The 14,580-nt window shown below is 38.3% G+C and overlaps 1 protein-coding gene across 1 annotated transcript in view; it reads right to left on the bottom strand.

Moving 5' to 3' along the window:
- The window catches only part of CLVS1 (clavesin 1), a 98,442-nt gene that overhangs the window by 49,997 nt on the left and 33,865 nt on the right, over window positions 1-14,580 (bottom strand). The gene's annotated exons all lie outside the window — the stretch shown is intronic.

Raw genomic sequence — 14,580 nt, 5'->3', positions numbered from 1 at the left:
CAGCAAGTGGTGGCTGCAAACTGCCCAGTAAATCCAGCTAAGGATAGCACACAACTTCAAGTAAGCCTGAAAGCCTTCACTAGCATAGCTCAGGTGGTGGAGGATCTACTGCACTCCTAGATAAGATGCTGTAGTGGCTGATAGCACACATCACTCTTTTCTGGTCAGAAGTGGTCTTTCAACAGGAAAAGGGGCTCTAATATCACTAGAACAATTTGCTGAGTGTATGGTCTCCAAATCAAACTTTTTCCATTTTTTAATGGACAAGATGAGCTGTTTTTCTAGGCAAATCAGCAATAATGTGAGGCTCTTCCCTGTTCCATTGTCCCCATTTCATGGGATTTCAGAAGGTGTGCAAGTGGCAGTACAATCAAGCTTGCTGTTTTGGTCTGGTTCTTCAATGCCAGTGTGAACAAATGGCAACATAACACTTCATGCTCAAGGTAATGTTCTTCTGTTCCTCTGATGTAAAGAGGAAGAAAATGATTTCCTAAATATTAACCTTTCAGTCTGAGAGAAAAAAACACCCCTCATTGTAAGCATTGAGGGTCTCAATGCTTACTCTTTTTTATACACCAAAGAGAGTCCTTTTGACTACATCCAAAGGAGGATGTCTTTTGTAATGAGCTACTTTAGCTGAAAATAAACAGCATTTCCAATTAGAAAAGACACTGATGTCAGTTTGGTGATGAGGGAAGTGATGGAGCTGGTCACAAAACCTTGCTTAGGGCAATGGATGCTTTGTATTATTTGGCTGAGAGAGGCTGTGCCTCGCCATCCATCTCTCCTCCTCCTCTGTCCAACCTAACCACCACCCCATTGCCATCACAACCATATCCAACACAGCTGTCCCTTCTGTGAGGCCAGCAGCAGCAGCCAGCTCACAGGTGTGCCTCGCAAGGGAGGCAGGATGTATGTAAAACATACATACATACCTACATGTGGAGACACAGAATCAGCACTGCCAATGAACTTCGTGATTTTCAAAGATTCTCTTAAAGACTGAGCATTAAGTTCCTGTGATATTGCATGGAATCTTGGCTTTTATTCCAATGGGGAGAATTTTTTTCCAGTGTTCATGGCAGCAAACAAAGTCTTGAAGACATTAACTGCAAGCACCTCAAAGACTCAAAAGCTAGACTGCAAATGCAAAGTAAGGGTTTTAAAATTTTTGTTTGCATTTCCATATCTGTTAAAAAAATATATCAATGGGCCTAAGGAGATAAAAGAGAGGAGGAGTGTGGGGTCTTTGGGTGTTTTCAGAGAGAGACAGTGTCTTACGAAGCTGCTGCCTTGTCTGACAGTCTCTTGCCCACCTGGAGGAGAGGACCTGCTGTGAGCTTTCCTCAAAGAAAGCCAGGTAGAAGGCAGCAGTAGAGGGAGGAGTCTGGATGAAACTCTGTCCCCTTTGATTCCTGTGGTTTGTGCAGAACTCCTGCAAAGTTGAAAAGCACTGGGGAAGACTGTGTGGTTTTCTGTCAGAGCACAGCTGGGGAATTCAGGGGTCTTTTGCTGTTCCTGGTTTTTGGTCACAGGAGTAACAGTATTGTAGTCCACCTTTCATCTCATGGTCACAGTCACTGGTCTCCCCGACAGCAGGACACCAAGGAGGGTGTGTGAGGCTGCTCAGGAGAATGGAGAAAAAGGCTCTGTGGTTCTCCCTGCTCTTCCCATCAGCAGTGTTCACTCCAGCATTAGAAAAGGAAAAATTGACCTTCAGCTCAGCAGCTCCTGCCCCCACGCACGAGGCCTTCACTCTGTCCTCTGCAGAAGAGTTGACAGTGCCTCTTAGGAGCAGGTGATAGAGCAGAGGGGATGACTGAATGCTCCATGCTTTTGAGCCACCAAACTCTGCTATGGTTATGCTTAGATAAGCACAGGGAGAAACACTGTCAGTTTTCCACTGAATTTCAAAATTTACTACATTTTTCCTAGCATCTTGTTTGCTTGAATATGTTTATTTTTATCCTTCAGGCAAATATTTCTGCCTCCTGTGAACCTTTCATGTAAATCAACAGAGGCGTTTGGCAAGCTATATCAAAACTGCAGCTTTACATATCGCTGAAATGGAAAATAAATAGAAATAATTACTGATTTCTCCAAGTAAAGATTTGTTTCAAAATGAAATGTGTAGTTTAGAGAGGGTGGGCAGTATATAAATAATGATTTCCTGTTAGCTTGCACAGCATTGGCTCAGACATTTTTATTTCATTCCAGGACTAGTTTTTTCCCTCTTTTGGGGGAGATCAGGGAGAGATAGTGGCTGTTTGTATGCTCATTTTAACCATATTGAACAGAATCAGATCTTCAGTTAGTTGATAAACTACTTCCCAACAGGAAGCTTATGTTTGATGTGTTGCTGTGGAACTAATTTACATCATTCTCACACTGAACAAAAAAAACCACCCAACTAACCAACCAAAAAAAAAAACCCAAAACTCAACCGAAAAAAGAAGAGATGGCATTAACTGCTCTGCTTCACAAAATGTCCCATCATGGCAGTGTAACAATACTCCAGCTTGTGAAGCTCTGCTGTGCTTCAGTGATTGGAGAAATACAAGGGAAAAGCCAGCTCATGACTGAAAGTACAAAAAGTTAGATAAAAAGAAAATGGCAAATAATTTTCAAGTTGATGGTTTGCTGCATTTAGCATGTTCAAAAAGCATTTTTAATCTTTTAAAGGATGCAAGATCTGCTTCACATGCAACAACAGCTGAATGGCAAAGAATCAGAAGGTGTCACATCTTCCAAATTTGTGCCTACTGAGGTGGCATGTTTCTCAAAAAGATGTAATCTACACAGAAATCAACAGATGTTTCATTGTTAGTGAAATGTTCCTGCCAAGAGTTATTTCACATCTTTTTTTAGTGTGCCAACCAGCCCAGATCAAAGAGGCCTGCCTTGAAAACACAGCCTCCTGTCTCTGGGGAGAGGTGGCATGGAGCTGCTCTCTGGGCTTGGACACCACCTCCCAAATATACAGATACACAAAACAAAGGAGACAATGATTTTTGCCTGTGGTTACCACAATCAGGTTTGTTTTGCTGGTGACATAATTGAGCATTCACTGCACTGAAATCCTTGATTACTTGTCCCTGTTTATGCCAGAGGCATGGATATTTACTGACCAGTCCAGGGCAATTTGAGTAGACCCAGATCTGAGATACTGCTCTGAGGGGAAACTGCAGCCTGACAACAAGCTGCTCAGAAGTGCCTTTAATTCATGTATTTATTTTCAACAATGTGAGTGTCCAATGAAACACTCTGCTGTTCAAAGCTAATTTCTGAAAATCATGTTCTGATGTTATTACAGAATTTGTACTATGTAAAACTTCCAATTAAAAAAAATCATCAAAGATTACTAATTTGCAAAATCTCCTATAAGCATGCAAGCTTATTTCCTGACTTTTTCTTTCGTTCTGTCTAAACCTGACATCTTACACCTGTACTTTCTGCACAGGCTTCAAAGAAAAGCAATGCACTACTACAAAGGGTTGTTCTTTTCTTTTTTTTCCCTCCTGTATGCACACACAAAGCTGGGCAATCCTTAGAGGTAGATACCAGATAAATTTACTCAAGCTAATAACAATGTTCACTTATTTTGTTAATTTAACAAACATTCTTGAGCTAATTTGTCTAGAATATCTTTGCAAAATAAATGAGCTCAAAGTAGTGAAAGCAGTCAAAATGAAATACTTAAAACATTTGAAATAATTTTACCACAGACAGCCAGAATTTACTGGTAAAGTTATTTATACATTCTCAGGCAACACTGTTCAGGTGTAACATCTCTGGAACAGAGACAAATCTAAGTTATTTTCATTGTCTTTTAAGACAGTTCAAATGGAATGTATTTGCCTTCCTTACTCAACAAAGTGGGTAAAAGCCCTAGCTCTTTAAATGCCGTTGTTCCAGTTTCAGAGTAGAGAGGCTATAAAACAGGGGTGCTTCATTAAAATACCATAGCTGGCACCTCTCAGAGGCACAGGAAAGGAATATTCACTGAGTAAGTAACACATTATAAATTATAATTGAGATTCAGTTCTCCCAGGGAGAAGAGATGGTAACTTGTCATTTGAAGTGTTGTGAGTTTCTGAGAGTGGACCAGGAGTTTAGAGGGTATAATGATATCATTAAGAAGTGCCCTTGCAAAGTAAGCAAAATTATACTGTGCTGTTTCTTGAAAACCACAGGAACTCTTTATTGTTCTGTCAGCAGCAGTTCAAAGAGCTATGTGACCCCATTAACATTCATTCAGGCATGTATAACAAATTGGAGGGGGGAAATTTCTTGAATAGTTAATTAAATTTTGTGTGTTTGAATACCTAACACTGTTAGCCATAAGAGCTCAGCACCACAGAATACATACCTTGCACACCTCGTTTACTTCACAGCTTTATTTTTCTTTTAATATTTAGAGGAGAATGCAGTGTCAAAGGTAGAGAAATAGTCGGGAGGTTGGAAAATGGAAAAGTAGATAATGGCTAGCTGATTTGATGGCTGTGGTTGAACTTCTCTAGTATTCACAGTCCTTCTTCCATGAGCAACAACTATTGTAAGATGATGAGAAAATCCTTTGAACACACATATCCAGGTCAAATAGCAATATGTGGGGTGATACACTATAAGCACAAGCTAGAATCTTGCAGGGAAACCAAGTTGATCTCACTTTTGATAAGGCACAGCTCTTATTTATTTATTTATTTATTTATTTTTGTGTGAATAGTTGTCCCAGAAGCTCTTTCACACACAGTGGAAAATCACTACAGTCCCTTAAGCTGCAGTGATCATGGACTCAGTTAAAGCAAAGACAGTGGCCAGCAACAGAAACTGAAGTTTGCCTGGTTGGTTTTGAATGCAAAAGTTAATTTTTTTTATTTTATTTTATTTTTTTTTTTAGCAAGAATGATTGGTAGATATTGTCTCCAATGTTAACAGGAAGCCCATTTACAGTGATTAATTAAGTCAGAAGCTTTATCTGTTAATTAATTAATTTCAGTTCCACTGCAGATTCAGGAATCCTTATCTCTTCACGACTGTCTCCTTGCAGCTTTCCTTGCACTAAGCAATGAGATTGATAAAGGCAAGGACCATCACAAGGAGTTTAATGCTGTCTGTGCTATACTGAGGACATGTTGTTTCCTCAGAATTCAATTCAGGTTCTCTGTATTTCTAAGGGGCACCAAACAACGTTAAGATTGTTAGCGGGACTCTTCAGGAAACTTCACACAGAAGTTGGACTAGGACCCTTTGTAGCAACTGCAGGTGTCCATTTACATAAACATTCCCACCAAGCCACAGGAAACCATTTCTTCCAGACACTGAACATATATGCTACTGAGCACACTTACTAATTCAAAGATGTTTCTAAGTTCTTTTGGAAAATAGAAGAATAAAATTTATCTTACCCTATATGCCTGGGCAAGCTTGCATTCTATTTTCAGTTCATTGAAATTTCTGTTTTCCTCTGTAATTCTTACACAGACATCAAGTACTTTGCTCATCACATATATATTCATACTTCTGCCTTTTTTCTGCAAAACTGTCAATCTAATGACCTTCTAAATGTATCTGCTATTTTTAGAATATTTGCATTATAATTATACTTGTGTTAGCTATGTTGTTTCTTTGCTGCATTTTTATTGCATGTAGATTGGAGTTGGTCAGAAAGCCTCCTCTGAAATGGAAATTATTTTTATTACCCTTTGGCCTTGTTTTAAAGTGATTCCACTGCAAAGAGTTTGTAACAGTGGGAGTGTGCTCTGACTGAAAATCAGAATGTGCATTCAAATGGTCTAATGGTCTAATATGTCTACCAGAAAGGGATGAAAAACACATCCTGAACTAATAATAGGAAGTTCTGAATTACAGGGAAGTTGAACTACTGGATGAATTTCCACTGAAACGCTTTTTTTCTCAGAAAATGTCCATTTGCTGAAACCAAAGCTTAGTGGGGACAAGGGACAGAGATGAGGGGAGAAGGAAATAGGTTGAATATATCTCTTGGTGTTTTCAACATTCCTTGGAAGACTGTGGTGTTTGAGGTTGACATTTTTGCATCAAGAAACTCCTGCTATTCAGAAATGCTTGTTTAATTGTAAGGTTCCACATGTTAAGAAGAGACATAAAAATATTTGAGAACAAAGTGGAGTTCTTCAAGATCACTAGGTAAATGTTCTTAGTGATGTACAGAATTTCCAAAAAGTGCTCAGACATTGAGGGACATTTTTTGCAAGCCTAGAAATCTCTCTTGAAGTGGAAAATCACTTTCTGCTGTGGTTTAATAAGGATGGAATTACAGCCTCCATCAAGACAATGGTAAAAGCTCCATTTGCATCAGCTGGGACTTCATCTCAAACTTACTGAAAGCATTGTAGTCTCTTTTGACCATGTTGATCATACACATATTTGCCATACAAATATGTATGGCCATAAAAATATGTATGACCATACAAGGTTTGAGGAATTTATAAGTTCCTTTGTTGAGGAGAAGATAATAATACATGAGGCTTTAAACAAAATTGTTGTGTGTGCAGAAAAGTCCTAGTTTTCCGCACATAATCAAGTCAAGCAACAAGTAGGCAAATGTTTCAAAAAATCATTGCCTTTCTGCAGAATTTTAAACTATTTCTGACAGCAGCTTTTTGTTAGAAGCTTGCACCAGAAATTACCTTGCTTAGAGGAGCAGGATGAACACAGAGTTCTGCCAAGAGCTCTCTCCTGCATTTGTGCGAGCTGAGCTGCTGGGTCTTCCACAGCAGCAGCCAGGGACCCACAGCCAGTTCCACTGATGCAGCACATCCTTGAAGGCACGTGCTAAAGACAGGGCTGTGCGCCAGAGGTGTAAAGGAACAGCTGATCTTATACTGCCACAGCTGTCTTCCCAGGAGACATGAATTTCAGTTCTGCAGTTGTTAGTGAAGGCTCCAGCATGAGTCTTCTAGAGAGAGCCAAGTCCTTATCTACATGTGTTCAGGGGATAATCTATGCCACTGTGTACAGTCATATCAGAGTGATGACTCCTCCTGCTCTGACTCCCTCCATCTCCCTATACACATGTACCTCCATTGCCACCCCAAATCTCAAACAAAATAGCACCTATTTCAACTCTGTTTTCACATAGCTCTCACTGAACTATCACTGTTCCTGTCTCTTTATGATCTACTCTTGTACATGCAATCTCTTTTATATTTTTGCATAATCATTGTGTATATTTGTCACAGCAAGAAATTACCTGTAAGTAAATACTGTCTTCAGGAAGCATTCACTCGTTTCCCATGCTAAAAAGGAGAAAGCTTTTGGAATTGTAAAAAAAAGTTAAACATATTACAGATGCATCATTCCTAAAATTTTATGAAATTATGAAGGACAGGGATAATGTAAATTATATCAAGTACATTAGACCAGGTTCATATTTTATGAGAGAAAGAAACATTCAACATATAACATCATCTACCTATGCATATGTTGGTGGGAAGGTCTGAGCATGACTGGTGTTAGTTCTAGGCTACTTTACTGTCTACCTCTAAGAAACAGCTACTTTCAAGGCAGACTTACTGCAATAAACTTTCACATTTCCTTGCTGGGACTGAAAGAGTATTTTCTTTCTTTATAATGCTTATCAGCAATTTGGTGAGATCTTTATTAAAATGTCATAACTGGCATTAAAAAAGACTTTCCATTTAACATATGCAGCTTGTCCTTTACTTACAGCCAAAAGCCTCAAAGCATCCAACTGATAAACATGGCAGGGCTGATCAATTCTACTAAGCAGTTAATTCCAATTTTTCAAGTGAAAAATGTGAGTCTACAGCCTGCTATCCTTTGCTTTTTCCTTGTTCCAGTCAACTCCCTAGAGATGATAGACACACAATGAACATAGGCCTTCTCTTGGAGAGAGCAAAGTCTGTTTATCTACCTGTTTTTAATATAAAATGAGTCAATCCGTCTTCTCATCTCCTTTAATTTCAAAGGCTCCCTCACTGGCAGCTCAGAGAGTACTCACTCTACATATCACAACAGCTGCTGGAGACAGATAGCATGCACATTTCTGGAATGATTCAAACTGACCTTCTTTCAATGGACACTAAATGCTCATCATTAGCTGTGGCTTCGTGTTCCAACACAGGTCTCTAACATGAAGGCAAGGTAACAAGGTAAACAGATTTGGGAACTTTTGAGGCAGTCTTTAATGAAAAAATATTGTATGCTTTTTATGTGTACATATTGCAAGTTATTTCATTCAAATACTTGTGTATATATGCAGTCTGATGTCTCATATGAGTAGTGGACTCAAAACCAAGAAAGGTTTTTGCTACGTAAGTTTAGGAAACAGAATATCCAATTGCATCTTAAAGCATCTGATAAATTCTGATCTTTAGGCACTTTCCAGTTGCTGAAGATCATTAGGACTTGAAGCTGTCTCGTTTTGAACAGCTCAGTCATTCTTACTCGGGGGAGGTCTCTATTTCCTTCACAGACCAGATTTGTAGGTCTCCTTCTGTAGGTTAACCCATGTTTATATAGCTCATATTGCCCCTATGAAAATAAGCTTGAGTTACTAGCAGATTTTCTAGAGTTACTAACAGGGACTCTTCTTGGGAAGCTGCAACATGCCTTTGGATACATGAACACACTGTGATTACAGCACAGGAACATCCTGCTTGTATATTCTGAGGCAATCACTTGTCTTCTAGTAGGACACTACTAAAGGTACAGTTATCCATCTTCAAGGACCCAGCCTAGAATATCCCCCTTTCTTCAATTTCCCTCTCCTGGGGAAGATAATGACAAGGCTTTTGCAAATATCCAAAATTTAATTATTTCCCTCATTTTTTACTAGTCTTTAAATTCTGGACATAAATATGCAAAAAATCTACCTGCCTTCAGGTAGGTTTCTTTCTAACAGGGGAAGGGAAAGAGGGACAGAACCTCATCTGCCACAGATCATCATTTCTCTGCAGATGTGCACAGAACCACAGCCAGTTACACTGTTCCAGCAACTGGCCTCAGCTCTCTGCTCACTTTTGTCAACATGAAAAACTGAGGAGAAGCCAAACAATTGAATGAGCAACTTTTGAATCTGCAGTCAGTCTCCAAGAGATAAACTGTTAAATCTACACTTAGGGTTTTTTATATGAGGTGCTAAGTTTTTTTTTTTTTTTTTTTGGCTTGTCCTTGTGCAAGCCAGTGAATACATGAGCCTGTAAATGGTTTTCTTTGCATAGCCCCTGTCACCGAGATTTTATCTGTTCTGACTTCAGTAGGCAATGACAGAGCTCTGTCTTTCTATTAATATGACCTGTTATAAATACCAATGGAGACATAATAGCATCATAGGATATTTATAGCACAAGCAGACTTAACCTTACACTGCAGATTTCTGCAGAAAGGTTGAGTGTTCCTCAGCTTGTTACAATGAGAATTCTCACTCACTCTAAATGTTCAAGCAGCAGCAATGTTTTGTTCAGAAACTCTATCGAAAGAAGAATTTTGTCTTATACTCACTATGCCAGGCATCGTGTACCCTACATCCTTCACATGACTCATAAAGATTTCCACTGGAAGTACTTATTCAGACAAAGAGATCACATTTACCTTGGGTTTCAGAGTACAAATGTATTTAAGCAAGGAAGGAAGAGTCAGTTCCTTTCTCCAGTCTGGAGACACCAGCCCAGTCTGGGCTGGTGAAGGAGGCATCAAGTTTTCAGGTCAGAGGGCTTGGTGAAGTCTCCAAATGTTGAAGGACTGCCTGGATTCTGTTCAGATGCCCAGTTTGACCATAACAAATATTAATTTATGCCCATTAAGCCAGGTCATGCTGCCCTGAAATACTGTTCCATTACCTCCACTTGATTTCAAACTTCAAAAAGCAAGAAATACTAGCAATCAAGGCAGAAATTAAATGCTTCTTACCACTCATAATGAAATAGATTGTTAATAAACATACTTCCAGATAATTTTGGAAATCTATTCCACTGTAATAATGCTATTCTGAAAATACAACATAGTTCCAGAAAAAAAATGGTTTTGACTTGAAAACTTTTATCAGGTCTAAAGACTCATCTTTTTCAGTAAGATATGAGAAAAAAAAAGCATATAAAAATATTACACCTTTGGTATAATATTGGACTGCATTTTTTTCTTCAAGATCTACATCCCTCTTCACTTTTGAGCTTTTTTTTTTATATTATAGGTCTTCCTTCTCAAGCACAACATGAAAAACATTTGATTGTATAAGATAGTGCCAAAACACAAGTAATTTGCTTCTATAATTTAACTGACATTAGGTTTCTTGATCCTACAAAATTACAGTAGGAGGAAATAAAAAAAAAAAAACAAACTTAAAATCTATTGCTCATGTTAAAGATCAAAAAGCCTCATAAAATTCTAAACAGGCTGAGTTTTTCATAATCTAGCATCTCATTCTAGATTTTGAAGTGGAATAATCTCCAATAATATCTAAACAAACCTGTTAGCTTGATTTTCTGATTTCATCTAAACATTAGTGCTATTCTGTAGCATTAGCAAATGTACCTTTGACAATTTTCTAAGAGAATCTTATACAATTTTCCCTTATTTGAAGATTTTTTGGAAGATTTTTATATGTACTAGTATCTCATCAAAGTGTTCTTAAGTCAAGCATCGATTTCTGTTCATTTTCCTCCTCTCACAGAAATACCAGCTTTAAATTTTTGCTGGATTATGATAAACTGAAGATAACTTAAAGAAATTTAATTGTTCTCCTAATGTCCTTTGTTGGTCAAATCTTCTGTCAAGTTATTGCAAATGAAACTCTGGAGTCTAATTCCTGTTTGCAGATATCAGTTGTTCCATCTTGTTGCTGCTGCTCAATGCAATGATTGTGAAATTTGAATCAAAGCCATATTGAACCCTAAAGATCACTCCTGCAGTTATTCATCATTGTCACAATGTAGGAATATGGTTTATTTCTTAGGAGTCACTGTAACCACATTTGAGTACAGCTGTGAGTGACACAGCTATCAGAGAAAGAAAAAATACAACCAGGAAATAACCATTCACCCTATTTCTTGTTTCGCTACCTTGAGACAACCTTGAGGCAAGTTATCTGTTAGGTAAGGCAGTACTAGGTACTCCGGAGTGCAAACCTGATCTTCAGGTCAGTTTTGAACCCAATTTGGTGATTTGTGTCATAAGGCACTCAGCTTGGTCTTGGTAGACCATGGCCTTTTGTCTTGGTTTTCACCAAAGATATGGCAGGCAAGGTCAAACCTTCTGCTGTTTTGAAGGTTTTGGAAGATTTCTGGATGCTATTGAGAAGTTATTGTGTTTCAATTCAGAGTACTGGCTGGGGGAATTCCTAAATTGCTACGTGCATGCGCATGCACGAACTGCAGTATAGCTCTGGTGTTGGATAAGGCAGGAACAGAGACTGTTTTTTTTATAATCATTGGTATACCACAAAATCAAAAGTCCTGTCTGGGGACCAATCAACTACATCCTCAGAGCAGAAACCAACCAGCCTTAAATTAAGAAAATGTCTGGGCTTCACTGGACATGAAGGCTGTGTTCACTGTAACACCTCAGCCTTGGTTTCCAGGATTATTAGAGTCTTTGACTGCAGTGGTCAGTAGCAAACATCCTGTGTACTGAGAAGTGACCATTTCTTACATGCTTCACCTGCATCACTACTGTTACATGGGTTTCTGATCTTTGCTGTTGGACTCTGATGCTTCTACTCTGTTATGTAAAGTGCCAAAAGATCAGTCTCTGGTTAACTTTAGCCACAATTAAATTTTGTCTACTATCATAAGATAATTGTAAGCTCAGCATGACACGCAAAGAACTGTGACTTGATAGACAAAAAAAGCAGAAGAAAAAACATGCTGTGAAGGGGAAAAGCTGTTCACATTAAAAGAATGAAGATTAGAAGTGAAAACTCACAAAGTTATTGGCCAAATAGATTTATTTTTGACACATCTCTTTCTCCACCTTTCCATCCACATGAAAATCTTATGTTTAATGTGTTAAAATTCAAGACATCTGTAAGGTCTAGGAAGGAGTACAGCATGAGCTCAAAGCATACAGTGACAATTGCCTTGTGCTAAAACAGCAGAGCTTGTTAATCCGAGATGGCTTATGGACGACAAAGACATTTGCCCCCACACTGCTGTGACATGATGAAAATTGCTATACTGTACAAATACTTATTTAACATCTGAACTACTGTTATTTGAAGTGGAGGCATAAGGGTATTTTTAGGTCATTAAATAACATAGCTGAGATACAATGAACTGTCTTATGTGATGCAATCTATAGAGAAATCCATACATAACAAGGAGTAGTATTGAGCAAAATGTGCATTCAGCAATGTGGTGATGTAATGCCTACTTCATCTTTCTAAGTATTTACAGATTTTACAGTGTTTGGAACTGAGCAGCCTGTACGATAGCGATATGGTTATTTCTGCAGCCAAGTCCACTTGATTTGACTAGTGCTTGTTTTACAACTCAAGATGAATTAATATATGCACCTGTGTAATGCTTGCTGTCTGCAGTTTAGTGGTAATGCATTGTAGCAGTGATTTGAGAAAAAATAAATTGAAGACAAATGCAAAATCCACTGAATTGCCAAAAGATTAATTAGCTGAAAACAATTTGAATGTAAGAAAAAACCCCAAATGCATAAATTATTAAATACTATTTTTTAAAAGTAATTGTATATGTCAGAATGTGATGGTCTGAGACACTGAATGACAGTTTAAAAAAGCTATAGGAAAATTTTTCCACTATGGCATTAAAATTCCATTACATAGGGAGAGGCTGAAAGTTCCTGGCACAAATAGCAACATATGGGTTCAGCTCCAGAAGAAATTGTAAGAGAGAATTATTTTCCTTCCATCCACTTAATTAGACTTACACAGGACTTAATATAACCCAAAATCTCTTCATAGAAAGGAGGACTGAGATAGCCATGTAATCTGCCTGTCTGAGGATTTGCACTTGCAGAGTGCCTTAGCTATGAGAAAAAAACACGGAACTGAAACAATCTGCTTTTATTTTTGGACATCATCATCTCATGGGAGCAGGACCTGACGTTTTTACTTTCAGTGACCACCAATGCAGTGACTCTTTTTCTAAAGTATGTAGGTCTCATCTGCATTTCAACTATATTTCACATAAATTTTACATTAGGATGGCACTAGTTCTTTTAAAATAATAATAGAAAAAAGTCTCAATGCAGGGACTTTGACAGCAATGGTGAGAGCCAAAAAAACCCCCCAATCTAAACAGCCCCCAACATCATTGTATGCTAAATATGTGCTTTATAAGCATTAATGTCTTGCTTCTAAAACTGGTGAAAAGGAATGCAGCATTCACAACTCCTACTACTCCTACTACTCACAAAGCCAGTGGTTAGCTAAGTTTAGGACACGTTATCCCAATTTGTACTTTCAGAGAGAGTAATTTTTACTAATCCTGGAGAAGACAACAATAACTCAACTTCAAATTGGAAACAAAATGCACATGTATGCTCAGGTAAGGCAGCCTCCTTCAATTGCACAGCATAGGATGTCAGGCTAATGACAGAATTATAAGATCAACTTTGGTATTCCCAGGCTTCAGTACTTCCAGTTTTTCTGCTGACAAATGCAAACAAACTGGAGGCAGACAACCTGGCAGTGCCATGGCCAGAAATCGGATGGGATGAAGGCTGGACTGGCCTCGTACTGAATAGATGGAAAAGCTAAATTTGGACAGGAACAAAGATGATTTACTAGAATTTGATTTACTTATGAATGTCATTTGGCTTTATCTTCCTTCTGACTAGAAGTTTTTTTTTTAACCACAGAATGTCACTCTCTATGAAATGATAGTGTCTGCAGGAGAAGATAAGGTATTGTCCTAAGGACTAATTGCACAGCTTGACTTTCTAATTTGTTAGAATAGATGAAAATTCCTCACAAAGGGGAACACAGGCTTAAAACTGCTGGCAGATTTTTCTACCTCATTTTTGAATAACAGAACAAAGCAGACACAATCATGATCTACTTGTAGATAATTTGCTAGTCAAAAAATTAGTTGAACAAATTGTTCCTTCTGGTATGTAAGTTAAAATAAAAATGAACACACCAGAGAGAATTTTTCTTGAGGTTTTTATGACAACAGGATATCTGGTAAGTACTAAGCAAGAAAAAAGCAATTACTTATCTCTTCTTTTAAATATGTAGCAGCATGAAAGTATGGTCCTTAAGCAAGCTGGTATAAGATATAAGTCATCCCTGCTCTGAGCAGGGAGTTAGACAAAGTGCTCATTGAAGACACCAGCTCTCCTTCCAGCTTAAATACCCTTGGATTCTATCAAATGCCCTCAAATAGTAAGGTTATGTAAAAACTCCTTCTCAGGTCTAACACCAGAGATGTGCTTGGACTTTAGTGGAAGGGACTGAAGTCCTCTCTGAGCACCACAGTTTATCCTCATCCTCAGGCTGCCCCATCCTCAGGTTGGCCTATCAGACTCCAGCTTTGTCCTCACCTCCTACCTAACCCTGTAACAGCACATGGTTTTAGCTTGCTCCTGTTCATCTGCAAGCACCAA

This window comes from Vidua chalybeata, chromosome 1, assembly GCF_026979565.1.
Source record: "Vidua chalybeata isolate OUT-0048 chromosome 1, bVidCha1 merged haplotype, whole genome shotgun sequence".
NCBI lineage: Eukaryota > Metazoa > Chordata > Aves > Passeriformes > Viduidae > Vidua > Vidua chalybeata.
The sequence above is the reverse complement of the archived record's forward strand: the minus strand, read 5'-3'. Positions and strand labels throughout refer to the sequence as shown.